Genomic DNA, 16081 nt, shown 5'->3' with positions numbered 1-16081 from the left:
TTGCCTCTCCATCAGGGCCCCGCACAGGCCTGTCAGGCGGGAGCAGTGCTTTTGTGCGTGTGCTGGCTGTGCTCTGGTTGCCATGGTGATGGGGCCATAAGTCACGTCTGCTGCTGCTGCACAGAGGCGCTGTGATTTATGCCTGTCTGGCTGGGATTGTAAACTTTTTTTTAATGTGCAAAATCCATCACAGCAAGGGAGGGTAGGGTGTCTCTGGCTCACTTGGGAGGTGCAGGTTGCTGTCAGACCTGTCTGTGATGCTCCTCCTGGCCCCACAGCCGGGCCACTCAACCTATGCAGCCCAGCTGGGCTCTGCAGAACTCTCTGGACCCTACTGAGAAGGGTGCCAAAAGCCCGAGGATGACATTCAGTCCTGGAGCTATGGCACTGCCTTATCCCTGAGATCAAATCTTCCTCCCGTCTCCCCAGGCTAAGTCTCTGCATACAAGCTTTTCTCTTCATGCTTCAATTTCTGGCTTAATAACTTGAGCTATACATCAGCCTTTTTAGAACTGTGTCTCTAGAAGGGGCTGGGAAATACTGCAAATTATTAATGAATATGAATTTGAAATCATACCTCCTCAGCCTCAATTTTCTCATCTTTTCAGTGGGGCCAATATAGCCACCTAAGGTAGGGCTTCTCAACCCTGGCACCACTGAAATTTGCAGGTAATTCTTAATTAGAGGGGCTCTCCTGTGCATTCTAGGTCATTTAGCAACATCCCTGGCCTCTACCAACTAGATGCCTGTAGCACCTTCGCAGGTGTGGCCACCAAAAATGTTTGCAGAGATTACCAAATGTCCCCTGGAAGGTAAAATCATCCCCTTTAAAGCCCATTTTACAGATGCGGGAACTGAGGCTTTTCCTTTGGACCTCAGCTTTTCCGGGCAACAAAACTCTCTCCCCAAAGACCGGGCTTCTCTGGGACATGTGGAACCATAGACTTCCATGACTATTTCTGGTCATCCCTTCCAGAGGCTGTGTTCACCCTGCTGGACTGGACACCCTCACGGCGGACTCAACCATCCCCCAGCACCTGTGCCCCTTGTGTGCAAATCCAGATCCACGCCAGGCTCTTCAATGCATTTCAGTCATTCCTGTTGCCCACAGGAGGACAGCGGCAGAGCTAGACAGCACCCTAGAAGGGAGGGGTGGGGAGAGACACACTGCAGGGCCACACCCTCTGCTCCAGGAACTCTCTACCTAGACAGCCTTTGAGGTGTCTGGCGTGGCTTGCAAGGACTGGCCGGGCTTGGCCATCCACGTTTCCCCCTAAACCATTCTCTTCCATTTTCTTATTGCTTTTTTTCCCACTCTACTTTCCACCCCTCCTTTTTTTGTGGTAAAACATGTACAGCATAAAATTTACTATCGTAACCATTTTCAAGCACACAGAGCAGGGGCATTCCGTACATTCCTGTGGTTGCGCAACAATCACCACCATCCATCTCCAGAACTTTGCATCTTGCAAAATTGAAACTCTGTACACAGTAAACAATAACACCCCATCCCTACCCCCCAGCCCCTGGCAACTGCCATTCTACTTTCTGTCTCTGTGATTTTTGACTGTTCTAAGTGCCTCATACGAGTAGAATTATATAGTATTTGTCTTTTTGTGACTGGCTTATTTTATGTAATGCCCTCAAGGTTCATCCATGTTGGATGGATGGATGGATGATTCATGTGTGTGAGAGAATCCACTTCCTGTTTGAGACCAAATAGCATTCCACTGTATGTATGGACCATATTTTGCTCATTGTGAATAACAGACAATAAAAACCCATGGACACTTGGGTTGCTTCCCCATCTTAGTTATTCTGCATAATGTCACTATGCATCTCTTCTTACTCCTTTTTGAAGCATTTTGAGCCACATTCCAACAACAATCCTCATGCACTTACGGAGTGCTTACTGAATGCAAAGCACTAAGAAGGGAAAGTGGAGTTTATAAAGGGCATACATCACAATCCCTTCTGAGAGGAAGGGTTTAAAAAAAGCCTAATAAGAAATTCCTACAGTGGATGAAGTCTGGGCTAAGTAACTGTAACATGGTAACAACAATTGCCACTATTTTTGTTCCATGCATCAACTCACTTGATTCTCAACAGCAATCCTAAAAGGAAGGTGCAGTCATCTCTATCCTGCCAATGTGGACGTGGAGTCAGAGAAAGGTCTTGTAACTTGCCCACCCTCCCCCAGACCGTGTGTGGCTGAGATGGGATTTGAGCATTAGAGCAGGTGCGACTAACGACCAGGCTGGGTGGTCACAAAATTTTTCCTCTCTGTCACTACTTTTTCTCTTTGCTACTTCCTTTTCCTCCTCTGCCAGTTCTAGGTGATCTCAGAGTTCTGCTCAGCCAGGATTCCTTCCATCTCTGCAGTACCCAAGCATGCCCATCCTATCCCAACCCTGCACCCCTCATGGAGGCCCCATGTCTCCTGCAGGGCCAGGGAGATAGAACGTGGAGCCCGGCGGCCAGGTGGACTAAATAATAAGCCAAGAGGATAGAAGCCAGATTCCCCCTCTTCCCAAAGAAGGTGTATGAGGCTCCCTGGGAACCAAATCCCTCTTTCTCTGATGTTTGGTTTAATGTGTATAGCCTATAAGCCTCACCGGGTTAACATGGTATTACTTGGAGGGGGTCTTGAGGAATGTTTGGTCCCGAGCCTGCATCTAGTTAAATAGTGTTGGGGAGATGGCATCATGCAGACTTCACTTCCTAAAGATTCATGATGTTCATTAATATATTAATGTCCTTGGAAAAGCTTCCACCAAGGAAATCAACATAGCAACTTCCTTTATCACAGGATTTCTCAAACCTTTCAAATTAGGGAAGCCTCCTTTTTTTTATTTTGTTACATTTACTAACCCCAACATACAGGTGTTATTTGGAACCACCCTGAGACAATACAGATTTTTATAATACAATACAATGAACACGGTGAGGCAGGGAGTTTTGAGGAGGCTGTTTGATGCAAAGGATATTTCCACTTAAGGGGACTGGGTGATGCTTGGAGACTGCATAAAGATACTTTTTGAGCAATTTATTGGTAATATCAAAATAACCTCATGACTCTGCCAACAGAGCCACATCAAGTTGGGGCAATAAATGTTCCATATCCTTCCTCCGAGCCATGCACTTGCCTATAACCAGAAATGCAGAGATGGCGAAGATCTAGTTCTTAACCTCCCGGAAGACACAGATCACCAGCCGAGGGCAGAGTGGGGGTACCCTTCTACCATTAACCATAACGTAAGGGCAATGTGCTGTCCTGTAATTCATGAAGAGACATACTAGCAGCATGAACACAGCAATGAGGAGGCTATGATTCCAGTGGATGGAAGGAGGGGATGTTCTGAAAATGCTGCTCAGAGGAAGTGACGCTTCTGCAAGGTGGTGATGGATGAGGAGTCGTCTTCCAGGGACATAGGGGACTGTGTGTTAGGACAATTCAGGCAGAGGGACAGCACTGGCAAAGGCAAGGAGATAGGAAATCGTATTTTGCATGAGAAAATTGAGGCTGAGGAGGTATGATTTCAAATTCATATTCATTAATAATTTGCAGTATATCCCAGCCCTTTCTAGAGACACAGTTTTAAAAAGGCTGATGTATAGCTCAAGACACGGCAGATGAGGATATGGTGGGAAACGGGATCCCAGAGGGCATGATGGCCAGACTCTGACGTGCTAGGAGGGGATGTGTGCCAGGTGAAATGGTTTGGAGCTTGATCCTGAGGCTGTGTGGGGCAGGTGGTGGGGCTCTGAATGGTTCTAGCAGGAGAGAGTCATGGCCCAATCTGTGTAGGGGTTGGACTGAGCATGTACACGGGTGTGTGTGTGGGGGGGCGGGGGGGACAGAAAGCAGTGGGACTCTTTAGGAGGGTCTGGGTCTGGGAGTGTCAGGGGAGATGGACAGGTGGGGACAGGGGAGATGGACAGGTGAGGATATTCTGAAGGTAGGATAGAAGGGCCTGGGGTTTATGCCAGATCTCTTCCATTTGTTCCTCCCCACCCCACCCCGGCTCCTCTGTACCCAGCTCTGTGCCTCAGGGGGCTGGCTTTGATGGACCGCCTCTCGCCTGCATTGCCCTTGGGTCAGTCAGTTGGGTGGGGGGGGGGGGAACCAGCAGAAGGTCTGGCAGGTGGTGGTTGAGTGAGGTTGGGACACGTATCCCTCCGGCTTCCTTCCTGCCTGTATCCCTTAAAGGTCACAGCTCCTATCAGGCAGCACTCTCCATGGAATTCCCTCTCCATGTTACAGACCTGGACCCACGGACACCAGCCACAGTGTACTGAATAACCCTTTTCTAGGACATCCCCCCAACTTTGTGCAGAGCCAGCTTTGAAAGCTTTCCCACTTGAGCATACCATGTGCTTCCTGCTGGGACCCTCTTTGATACTGGTTTCTTTAGTTAGCGAGAAGAAAAGGAATTAAGCCTAATATCCAGAGCAATTCATGACTCACTGAAATATCCAATCGTCTTTCTGACCAGACTGCATGCATGGTGTGTGTGTGTGTGTGTGTGTGTGTGTGCGTGTGTGTGTGCTGGGTACAGGCAGGAGTTGGTATTTATCTGGCAGAGTAAGATACACTAAGGGGAACAGGTGGTCCTACCTAGCCCCATGAGTGGTCTTAGAAGGCAAAATGATTGCTCTACTTAGCTTATCTTGATGATCACTGCCCAGAGCTGCTGCTTGCAGGCTCTAAAGCCTGAGACCAGCGCAGGGATTTATAAGGAAGCAATGTGACCACACACCCAGAAGCTAGGAGATACTCACAGGCAGAGGTGGACTGTAGCAGTTTAGAACCATCCATGGCAGGGGGATGGGGAAAAAAATGACTCAGAAGGTCACATCCAGTTTGTGGGTTTATAATTGTTTAAACCTGCCTTTGAAACTCTAAGATACAGTTCAAGGCCTCTGTGATATAAGTGGTTTGTTTACAGCTTAAATTAGAGTGTTCCATTTTTAATACATTACAAGTGACAATGACAGTGCCAGACAGTATCTAGGAAGCACCTAGATGGAGGGCTCAACTTTGCCTCAAGCCAGAAACCTATTTCAGGAAACTTACTGGCACCAAGATGAGATTATCCAAATATACCCCCTGAGGTAACAGATAGATGGATAAAAACAGATAGACGGAGTAAGACAGCCCCATTTCTAATTCATCCTCGATATCTCCATCCACATGGCTGTCTTTCTCCTGCATCTCAGCAATCAGAAAAATCTCTCTTCATTTTACAGAGGAACACTATCATGAAGTTATCAGAAGCAAAAACAGAAGGACCTCTAAAGACCACCAAGTTCAGAGACGGCAAATATCTGACCCATGTCACCACTCCCATCCCATACCGAAGGCAGGCATCATGAGTCGATCCCAACAGTCTTCCCAGCTGAGTCGGTCTATAGTCTCAGAAATGTTCCCAACTTAACATCCCAGGCAACCTCAGCCCATTTATCTGTGTTGGCAAATGAGATGTTCGCTGTCTGCCATCTCTGATTTAGTCCAACCTCTCAGGCTTCAACAGAAGCCCAGGAAGGATTTTGAAGACATGGGCTGGAGTAGATGTTCAGCTCTTGGTCCCCCCCCACTTCCTTCTACGGCTGTGTCTGTACTTTGCGATCCTGTCCCCTAATTACAGGTGACTAATTGAGAGGTCAGCTCCTAACTCATGCCAGGCCAATAGATTCCTTCCCTAGGATTCTTCGAAGTGTAGCTCAAGGAACAGAAGCACTCACTCTTTGGTGGTAAGAGCACAGCAGTCTTGGAAACTCATGACTACCACGGGGGTGTGAGTGGGGAAGAATGAAGCCATCACGGGATGACGCTGAGAGGAAAGACAGAATCCTAACGTCATGTAATTTCCTCAACTTCCCTCATCCCTGTGGCTAAGCTGATCCTTCATCCCTCCCATGGCAGCCTTCCAATGCAGTTACCATTAAGTTCATTTGAATTGGATTTCTCTCTCCTGAAACCAAAAACATCCTGACTAATAAAGAGCAGAAAGGGTTTCCAAGCAGCAAGCGGAAGGGAAGACACAGTGGCATGATGGATGGAGTAAAGGTCTTGAGATCAGAAGCCTTGTGTTCAAATTCCAACTCATCCTCTTATCAGCTGTGTTACTTAAGGTCTTAGAACGCCAGCTTCTTCATCTGTGAAATGGGGGTAGGGGGGAGCAGAGATAAAAGTAGCCTTGACCTTGGAAGAAGACTGCAAGGATCACATGTGAGACACTATATAAAAGCCTCTGCCTGGTCAAGCATGTCCAAAATGCTGCTTATCGCTGTCTTTAGTGTGGAGTCAGGACTGAAACCCAGGCATCCTGACTTTCAGCCCAGTTGTACTTGCCAAAAAACGATACTTTTTAATCTGTCTTTCCCCCTTCTCTCTCTCTTTTCACAGAAAGATCTGCAGCCCCATTTCAACATCAGAAGTCCCATTTGAAAAGTGTTTAACTTCTAATACAGATATAACACGTCGTTTCTCAGTTTCACTGTATCTGCAAAGCCTTCTGTAATTCAACATCAAATATTTATTATTACATTTATTAAACTTTTAATAATTTAGCATCTCCTGCATGTAAGAGAGAAGCTTAGCTAACTGGTTCCCCTTTATCCAACCTGGGTCACTTCAATATTTATATTCCAAAGTCTCCATTTGAGTTTCATTTAGCAGAGGTTGTGCCGTGGGCCCTCCACCCCAGCTGACCGTCAGCGCCTGCTACAGCCTCCCCAGTGGCAAAGACTAACAGAAATCAGGTGCTGAACGGTGTTTGAAGAGATTTACCGAGGCTGGGCAGAAACGCATCCTAATAGACTTCACTTTTATTATGATCGTGAAACTAAAATGAGGGGAAATATATATGTCTCTGGGCGTACTGGCTGAATGACAGGCAGCCAGGCTGCGCCGGGATGTGGGTAGAGAGCAAATCCATTTGGTGGAGACTGTGGAGGTCTTAATGTTAATGCTTCTCAGAAGGGCTTCATTCTCCTGCAAGAAGGGTGGGACGCGGTGGTGCAGGGAAAACTGCAATGCCCAAGTCCCATGAGCCCAGCTGTGAGTGCCAGACAGATGCCCTATTGCCCCCAAAGTCTCCCTGACCCCATTTCATGTTTAATCTTCCACCAGCATGGGATGGACGTCCACACACACTCAATGGACTAAACGGTCAACAGAGATGAAGACAGAAGGTCCGACGAGCCTACCCCTCAATCTCACAGGGAACCCCCTGCATCAACAGTAGCCAGCATTTACTGAGCTCTCACCTAACAGCTTGAGTTCGCATCCTGATTCTGCCACTCCCGGCCTGGAACATGTTGGGCAAATGATTTAAACTTCTTGTGCCTCAGTTTCCTCCTCTGTAAATAGTAGTAACTTCATCATTGCGTCATTGGAGGGAATTAGAACGAATGTATGTAAAGCGCTTAGACAGGGCCTGATACAAAAGAAAGGCTCAGTACATGTGAGTCATGATTATTTATGACGGAGCGGTAATGTGTTATCTCATCCAATTTGCAAAAACACCCAAAGATACAATAGCAATTCTCATTCCCATTTACAGTTAGGAAACTGAGGCTCAGAAAGTTTACACAGCTTGCCCAAGGTCAGCTAGGAAGCGGTAGAGATGGGATTTGAACTCAGGTAGTTTTATGCCAGAGCCTTCACTATTCCCTTTGCCCCAAACTGCTTTCTTCCATGTTTCAAGCAGGTGAGTGGATTGCCTATGGAATTTCTCGTGCCCTTTGGGAAAAGAACGTCTGCACGAATAACTGGTGAGACGGGGAAAGTGGCGGAAGCACCTTGGGGCTAAGACTCTAACTAAGGAGGGCTGCAGGAGCGCACCCCTGTCTCAGCATCTCCCTGGGAAGGGAAGTATGCTTCTCGGTTGCCTACTATGCAAACGCAAACACACACACACACACACACACACACACACACACTCACACACACACAGTCATTCGTTTACCAAATCTGATGAGGTTGTAGGGAAGGCAAAAGCAAGAAGTCTGAATTTTATTTCTTGCGTATCTTTACCCATCATTAGCCATATTACATGCATGAGGAAACTGAGGCACAGAGATGTTGTATAACTTGCCCACAGTCACACACCCAGGAAATGGCAGAACCCGGATTTGAATCCAGAGAATCTGAGTCATGACTCCGTGCTCCTCATCTCTAGGGACGAGGAGGGAGCCTCTCGAGCCACAAGGCCTGCATCAAGGGACTCCCCCCGCCTGAGGCTCTGCTGCCCTGGGCCTTCCCATCCAGCTGTCCCACTGTAACATATCACCTGCCTTGTCCGAGCCGCACTTCTGTCCACCCCACGCACCCTGACATCCCTCTGAGCTCACCCACCCTTGCCTCTGCCGTTGACACCTAAGGTAATCAAGAGGAATGGAGGAGGTCCCTTCTCTGTCCACTTCTGGGCCATGAACTACATCGTTCATCACCTTAACCCAACTACATCATATAGGTACTTCCTTATTTGTACTAAAATGCCGACTAAGACTTCTAAAACTTCTCACCATGGAATACCAGTTACGTGTGAGGTGCTGTACTAGTTATTCTCTCTACCCTCCATGACCCTAACAACAACCATCTGAAGGAAGCACAACAATCTCTGTCTTCCAGGTTCAGAAGTGGAGGCTGGAAGAGGTGAAATGACTTAGTCCAAGTAGTTGAGGGAGCAATGGTGGTGCCAAGATTCAAACCCGTGTCTGTAGGATTCCAAGCCTATGCTCCTTTTCCTACCCCCATCTTCCCTTTCTGGTCTTTACACTTCCAGAGCCTTCGCAGTGTCCATCACACAAGGAAGAATCTAGAGCGCTTTTGTTGAGGATTTCACCTTAAGATGGATGGCCGAGAATACACTGTAACTGACTCGGGGTACTACCTGGGCAAAAGCCAGATTCTGGTATCTGTAGCATCTGCACAGAAGCATCTGCTGGAGTGGTGAATACAGTCTCCGCAAGTGCCCTCGGAGTCATTGCTGACCCTGTTAGGCCAGGTGGCCCAGAGCTGAGGAGGAGGGGAGAGGGAGAAAACAGCATGAGGCCCTGTCCCCTCTCCTCACTGCATCCTCGGCCACGTGCCCCTTGGCACTACCCACCAGACACACTGACCTACAGCCTGGAAGCTCCCACATCATGCATACCACTTCAAGACCCCATGCCGGGGACTTCCTGGCATTTCCAGTGGTTAAGTCTTCGCCTCCCAATGCAGCAGGTGCAGCTTAGACCCCTGGTCGGGGAGCTAGGATCCCACATGCCTTGTGGCCAAAAAACAAAACATAAAATAGAAGCAATATTGTAACAAATTCAATAAAGGCTTTAAAAATGGTCCGCATCAAAAAAATCTTTAAAAAAAAAAAAAGAAGACCCATGCCTGGTTCATGGAGGGGACATGGTGGGTTTTGTCTTTTTTGTTGCTGTTTATCATCTGTTTGCTGCCTGTCTTGATTCCCCCCTTGACTTCCCCCATCTTACCTGCAATTTCAATCCACATAGTAAAGGTCCCCTCATCCTTGTTGGTTTGAGAGCGAGTCCGTGACCCAAGTCTGGCTAATTGCAGGCATTGACTTGGGGTATTGGCACATGTCCCCAAATAGGGCAAACAGAGGCATCATAGCCTAGAGGTGAGTAGCATGGATTCGGGATTCAGATTCTCATGATTCAAATCCTGGTCCTGCCAGTTAGTGGCTGTGTGACCTTGGACAACTTATATAACCTCTCCATGCCTCAGTTTCCTCATGCATGTAATAAGGCTAATGATGGGTAAAGATTAAATGAGCTCATTTCAGCAAAGCACTTGGGACAGTGCCACGTAGGGAGGAGCTCTCACTGCTGTCACTCAGTGCCTGGACTTTTGCTTAATCATGGGGCAACAGGAGATCTCTTCCCTCTGGCAATGCTCCGCTGAGGTGGTAAACCCGGAGTTGTTGGTGAGAGTGTGCCCGAAGAGGACGTTAACCCAGAGGAACACAGAGATGATGGATGAAGAGAGACAGAAACACTGAGTCCCAACAACACTGTAGAGCATGTCAATCCTGCTGGACTCAAAGCCATTGCCACCCTGGAGTTTTCAAGCCTTTCCATCCTTTGTTTTCTGTGGAAACCAGGTGAGCCTTTCCTTGTTTTGCTGCCTAGTGCTTTAGTATGCAAGTGTTAGAGAACATTAGAATCACCTGAGGACTCGTTAAACCAGGTTACTGGTTAAGCCAGATTACAGGGCCCACCTCCAAAATATCCGATTCAGGTCTTGGGTGATGTATGTGTTTCCTGAGGCTGCTGGAATACATCACCACGCACAGGGATGACTTGAAACACCAGAAGTCCGAAATCCACATTGCGAGGCCAAAATCAAGGTGTTAGCAAGGCTGCATGCCCCCATGCGGTTCTGGAGGGTGAATCTGTCCTTTGCCTCTTCCAGCTTCTGGTGGCTGCTGGCATTCCAATCTCTAATTCCCTTTTCGCATTGCCGTCTTCTGTGTGTATTAAATTTCCCCCTGCTTCTCTTTTATAAGGGCACTGGGGCCCACAGATAATCCAGAATAATCAACCTACTTTAACATTCTTAACATAATCCCATCTGCAAAGACCCCTTTTCCAAATAGGGTAACATTTACAGGTTCTAGGGATTGGAAACTGATACCTTTGGGGAGAGGTCACTGTTGGTCTACCACAGATGGAGTCTGAAAATCTGCCTTTCTAACAAGTTTCCAGGTGATACTGAGGCTACTGGTCCAGGGACCACACTTCGAGTACCAGTGACCTAGTGACTTCCTGCTAATACTTTGCAACTTGGCTCAGAAGTCCTCTCCTGGAAGTTAAAGGCCTCTCCTTTAACTCTTAGGTGAGTTTAAACACCTTCTCCCTTGGGTCCTTTCTCTGCCCTGAATTTTTCCTCTAATCTCCTCAACAGTCACAAAGTACAAAATCTTTTTGTTTGCAATTTTGTCTCATTTAATGCACTGAGATCTTTGTCTTATCATTTCTCTATCTTTGATACTTAGCTGGCATATGGTAGGTGTTCAATAAATTCTCAGTGCTTAGAATTGAAAGGCCAAAAGAACAAGGAACTTTTCTTAATTCTATCCAGAATTAAGTCAATGTGAAAACTGTCACAAGTGAGCAATGCTAGTTTGCATTCTGATGTGCTGTTATTCTTTCAACATTGTGTGGGAATTAACAGTATTTCACCATTTCATTTTCATTGATTTGAGATCATAGAAAAATCACTCAGGGGCTACAAAAGCTGGGCTTTGCGGACGATTATTATTCTAATTATAATAGCAATTCTTGCATCTCTCTTATAAGAAGAATCAGGTCTCAGTGAAATTGTGAAGAAGGCCCAGTGTGTAGCAATAAGTGTTGTTTGCCATGCCTCTCTCTCCATGAGTATCTTTTATTTCATCTCGCAAGTCAGTCTCTTGTTCCATGCTCCTTGCTACACCATGAGATCCCTGAAAGCCAGGGTGGGCCTTACTCATCACTGTATTCCTAGGGTATCTGGCACAGTGCCTGGTCCACAGGAGGGGCCCAGGACTGAATGGAAGCTGCACGCAATTTAGCTAGAGTTCAGTCCTCCACCTTTGTAGCTGACATCATTAGTGTCTTGAACGCTAAAAATCTCATTCCCAGCAGCTTCCTGCTGGAACAGGCTGAAGAATGGGAGCTGTCCAGGGGAGAGTTCTTTTCTTTGGTCCTTCAACCCTTCAGACTTGAAAGCCTTCCCTCCCACCTTAAATTCCACACAGCCAAATCCTATGCACAATTCAAGGTTAATTGCCCATGTTCTCTCTCCTGCAAATACTCTCCTAATTCCTTTCATCAGGAATTTTTTCTTCCTTTTCCAAAGCCAAGGCATTCTACGTGTACTGCACATGTGCCTCTTCCCCCACTCTGCAAATATTTCCATATCTGTAAATATGTATTAGATTTTATATATTCAGCTAGGTCTTCCTCAAACCCCATGACAAAGGGATTAATGAGAACTCTCAATGCTAAGACCATACTGATTTTAAGATATGTCATAGATTGGATGTAGCCTTCTAGCAAAAGAGAAAGGAATTAAAAAGAGAAAAATAACAAACATAATAACTGATGCTTCTAGAGAGTTCACCATTGTGCCAAACTCAGCACTTTATAGGTATTATATCTTTTCAATCTCACCACTCCCCTATATGGCATAGATAGTCTTCTATCCACATTATCCACAGGGGCCAACAGAGCTTCAGAAAAACTGATACAGGAAGCAAGTGGTGGAGCTGGGATTTGAACTGAAGCAGTTCAGCTGGGCTCTATAGCCTATGCTTTAAAAAAAAAAAAATGAACAGGGACTTCCCTGGTGGTCCAGTGGTTAAGAACCCACCTTTCAATGCGGGTTCAATCCCTCGTTGGTGAATGAAGATCCCACATGCCGAGGGGCAACTAAGCACACGCACCGCAACTACTGAGCACATGAGCCACAACTAGAGAGAAGCCCGTGTGCAGCAAGGAAAGATACCGCATGCGGCAAGGAAGATCCCATGTACAGCAACAAAGACCCGACGCAGCCAAAAATAAAATAGATTTAAAAAATATCTTTTAAAAAATGAACAGCCTTACATAATAAACTTTGTTTACTCAAAATATGACATGCATAGAGAAAAGTGTGCAAATCATATCTGTACAGCTTGATGCGTTTTTACAGAATGAACACACCCACATAACTACCACCCCGATCAAGAAATCAAATATTACCAGCATGTTGGCATGCTTCCCTTGAATCACTTCCCCTCCAACACCCAAAGGTAATCCCTATTCTTTTTTCTAACCTCCCAGATTAGTTTTCACTGTTTTTGATCTTTATTTAAATATGCATATTCATTTGTGTCTGGCTTCAATAATTCAGTCTTACATTTGTGAAATTCATCAGTGGTGATGTGTGCAGTGGTTGTGTTCATTAATACTCAGCATTAATAACATTCCATTGTTTTGTTTTATTTATCTACTTATTTGTCTTATGTATCTTCTATTTTGTTATCAGTGGGCATCTGTGTTTTTGCTTTCTGGCAGTACAAATGAATGCTACCACTAGTATTATTGACTGTATTATCTGTAGTATTCTATTTGTAGGATATGTAGATATTTAACTTTAGCAGATACCGCCCAGTAGATTTACATAGAGGTCACACTAACTTACATTCCTACTATAAAGGTATGGGAATTCCAGTCGTTCCATATCCTTACCAACATTTGTTTATATCAATTGTTTTAAATTTATACACCAGGTGGGTTGAACCTGTACTTTTGACTCTAACTAGCTCTGCCTCCCCTAGTGTGAGATTCCATACTTTCATTGTAATGTCACAGACTTAAAAACCAAACCAAAAAAAAAAAAAAAAAAATCAACCAGGAAAGTACCTTTACATTTTCCTTCCCAATCCTACTAGAATGCTTATCTTCTCCTTCCTGATTCTGCTTTTTCCTCTCAGTTGTGATTCTGTGGCATATTATCGGCTATCTATAATTATGATCTATTATTTATTAATTTTAACACAGCATCTGACTGAAACTTATTAATTCTTAAACGCCCATGATATGCTTGCCTGGGCAGTGTCATGTCAAACAAGGTTTATTAGTGCAGCTTGGAAAACTCAACCTACATAGCACAGATTCTTTTGAATGGCAATGACTGCAATCTTCTATCTACCCTTGCAGGGAAGTCAATGGGTATGTGAAAGGTAAGATGAAGGTAAGACTTAAAAGGCTGTCTGCAAATGCTCCAAGCCCAGACAAAGACATGTGGACACCCCAAGCAGGATAATAATTTAGTGACCTAATCAAACCGACATTCTTCAAATATTTGAAATATATTTCGAATATTCTTCAAAGGGTTGAGAAGGAGGACGCATGATTGCAGAATATCATCCCCTCTCCCAATCCTCATCAACTCTGCTCTGGTCCCAGCTCAGTGAAGACACACCCTCCATGTAACCAGACACAGCATTCTTAGCAGTTGAGAGCATCTAATTGTTATTGGGTCATGCCCTTCGAAGGTCTCACCCTTTTTAACTTTTTACAGTATTCCAACTACACACAATATTCTCACTAAAATAAATTCTAGTACTATACTTTTCTCAATTTTCTTTTAATATTTCTAAAGATGTGTTAGAGTCCCTGTGGGTTGATATTCTGTTCTCCTCCCTGTCTGGCTTGCTGTTGAATGTAATAATTCAGATTGGAGCAGAAAAGGCAACTGAAGACCTTGGTCATTCTCAGCAATATAACATAGTACGCAAACTTCCTGACTCTGCCTTCCTCACCATCACCAGCTTCTACTTGAACTCTACTGTAGTGGGAATTGAATGCATCTAAAATTGGTAATCCTGTACCTCTGGGAGTTTATTGTTTACCAGCATTTACACATATTATTTAATCATAACAATGATTCTTGGGAGGTGTTTCAATGAAATAGTTAAGAACATGGGTTCAGGAGGTAGACACATTATGGGGTGAAGCTTTGCTTCACTACATTACTAGTGAAGGTATCAGCTTTATGCCTCAGATATTTTTTAATTTGTAAAATAAATATTTGCCTCATATTTGAGGTTGATGCAGGAAGGTAATGAGATAATGTTAGTAAAGTTGGAATGATCAATGGAGATGAGTTATTATTATTACATCCGGTGAGGTAGGCACTGTTATTATCTACATTTTGCAAAGAAATGGAAAGTTAGCAAGTTGCGTTTGGCTAGAATCATATATAGCATCCATGGTAGAGATGGGATTGTAACTCAAACCTGTTCAACTCCAGAGGGAGTGTTACCATCAGCCACTCTGACATCTATAGCTTCACTGAAATCACACATTCAATGTCGACAGTACAGAACTCTGAGGAAAGCTAGTAGAGACCTTCTTACAGTTGATTTGAAACAAGGTCATAGGGTCTCTTTGAGAATAATCCTTCAACCAGATGGTCTTTTTTCCATCTTTAAAATATGTGATGCAGAGAAACCTTAGCACATGCTTTACTAAAGTCTCACTGACCTCAATTCTATCGAAAATGGAAATAATGGTAATTTACCATGAATCAATTTGTGTGTGCGTGAAACCATCTTAGCTCTTAGTAGCTACCACTTCATTTCCTAAGCACTATCCCTTTAATTTTCTATCCTTTTTAAAATTACCTCTTTGGAGAAATACCTATAAAAAATCATGTCATGTTCAACCCTCCATGAAATGTTGAGAAGGTGAGAATAAATAAATTTCAAAGCAGGAGACGTGGGTTCTAGCAGCTTCCTATCCAGATGCCATGGACATATGATGGCATCTTAATTCAAAATGACTCAAAGACAGCTATGCTGTGGTAGAATAATAATGGCTGGAAATACGGGCACCATGCCTCCACGTTCAGGAGTCAATAAACTGTGTTCAAGCCAGTTCCTAAAGTAAAACCAGAGTCCATTTTTTGTAACATTTAAATTCTAGAATTCTTCCCCTAATCAAATTGGGAGGGGGAAAAAAAGAACCTCCACCTGAAAGCTACAGACTAGTGTTAGGATGAGATCTAAGACCACTGGTGTAATTAAATCAATAAACATTTAGTAGGTGTCCAATATGTACTGGGAACTGGGGATTAAAAAGCTAAATAAGTTATTTTCTTTGACCTTGAGAGATTCACCACATAATAGGACAGCATGATATGTAAACAACTATTTAGAACATAGCAGAGTAAGTCTATAAGGAAGTTAACTACAGGGTGCAAAATGCGTAAGGAAAGATGTAGTCTCCATCCTTTCGTGAGTAAAAAATTCACTTGACCTGGACATTTCAAACCTATGGATTAGCCCAAAGTCTGTTCCCAGTACCAGAGTCACAAGAAAAAGTACCTCATTCTCCAATCTTTTACCTTCATGACTTTCCAATATCCTATTAAGTAATGGTCTTTTACAAGAGAAGATCATTAAAGAGCCCAGGATGAGCTAGAGAATGTGTTTGCCTCGCTCATGTTTTATATAAACCCCAAAGGAAAGTAATAATGTTGAAATATAAAGGCAGTGAAGCCAACCACGGAGGTCACGTTCAGGAGTGT

The 16081-nt window shown here is 44.6% G+C and overlaps 1 protein-coding gene across 4 annotated transcripts in view; it reads right to left on the bottom strand.

Moving 5' to 3' along the window:
- Positions 1-16081, bottom strand: part of ASTN2 (astrotactin 2) — an 887719-nt gene that overhangs the window by 460442 nt on the left and 411196 nt on the right. The gene's annotated exons all lie outside the window — the stretch shown is intronic.

This window comes from Hippopotamus amphibius, chromosome 2 (genome assembly GCF_030028045.1).
Source record: "Hippopotamus amphibius kiboko isolate mHipAmp2 chromosome 2, mHipAmp2.hap2, whole genome shotgun sequence".
NCBI classification, from domain to species: domain Eukaryota; kingdom Metazoa; phylum Chordata; class Mammalia; order Artiodactyla; family Hippopotamidae; genus Hippopotamus; species Hippopotamus amphibius.
This window is presented reverse-complemented; position numbering and strand designations above follow the sequence as displayed.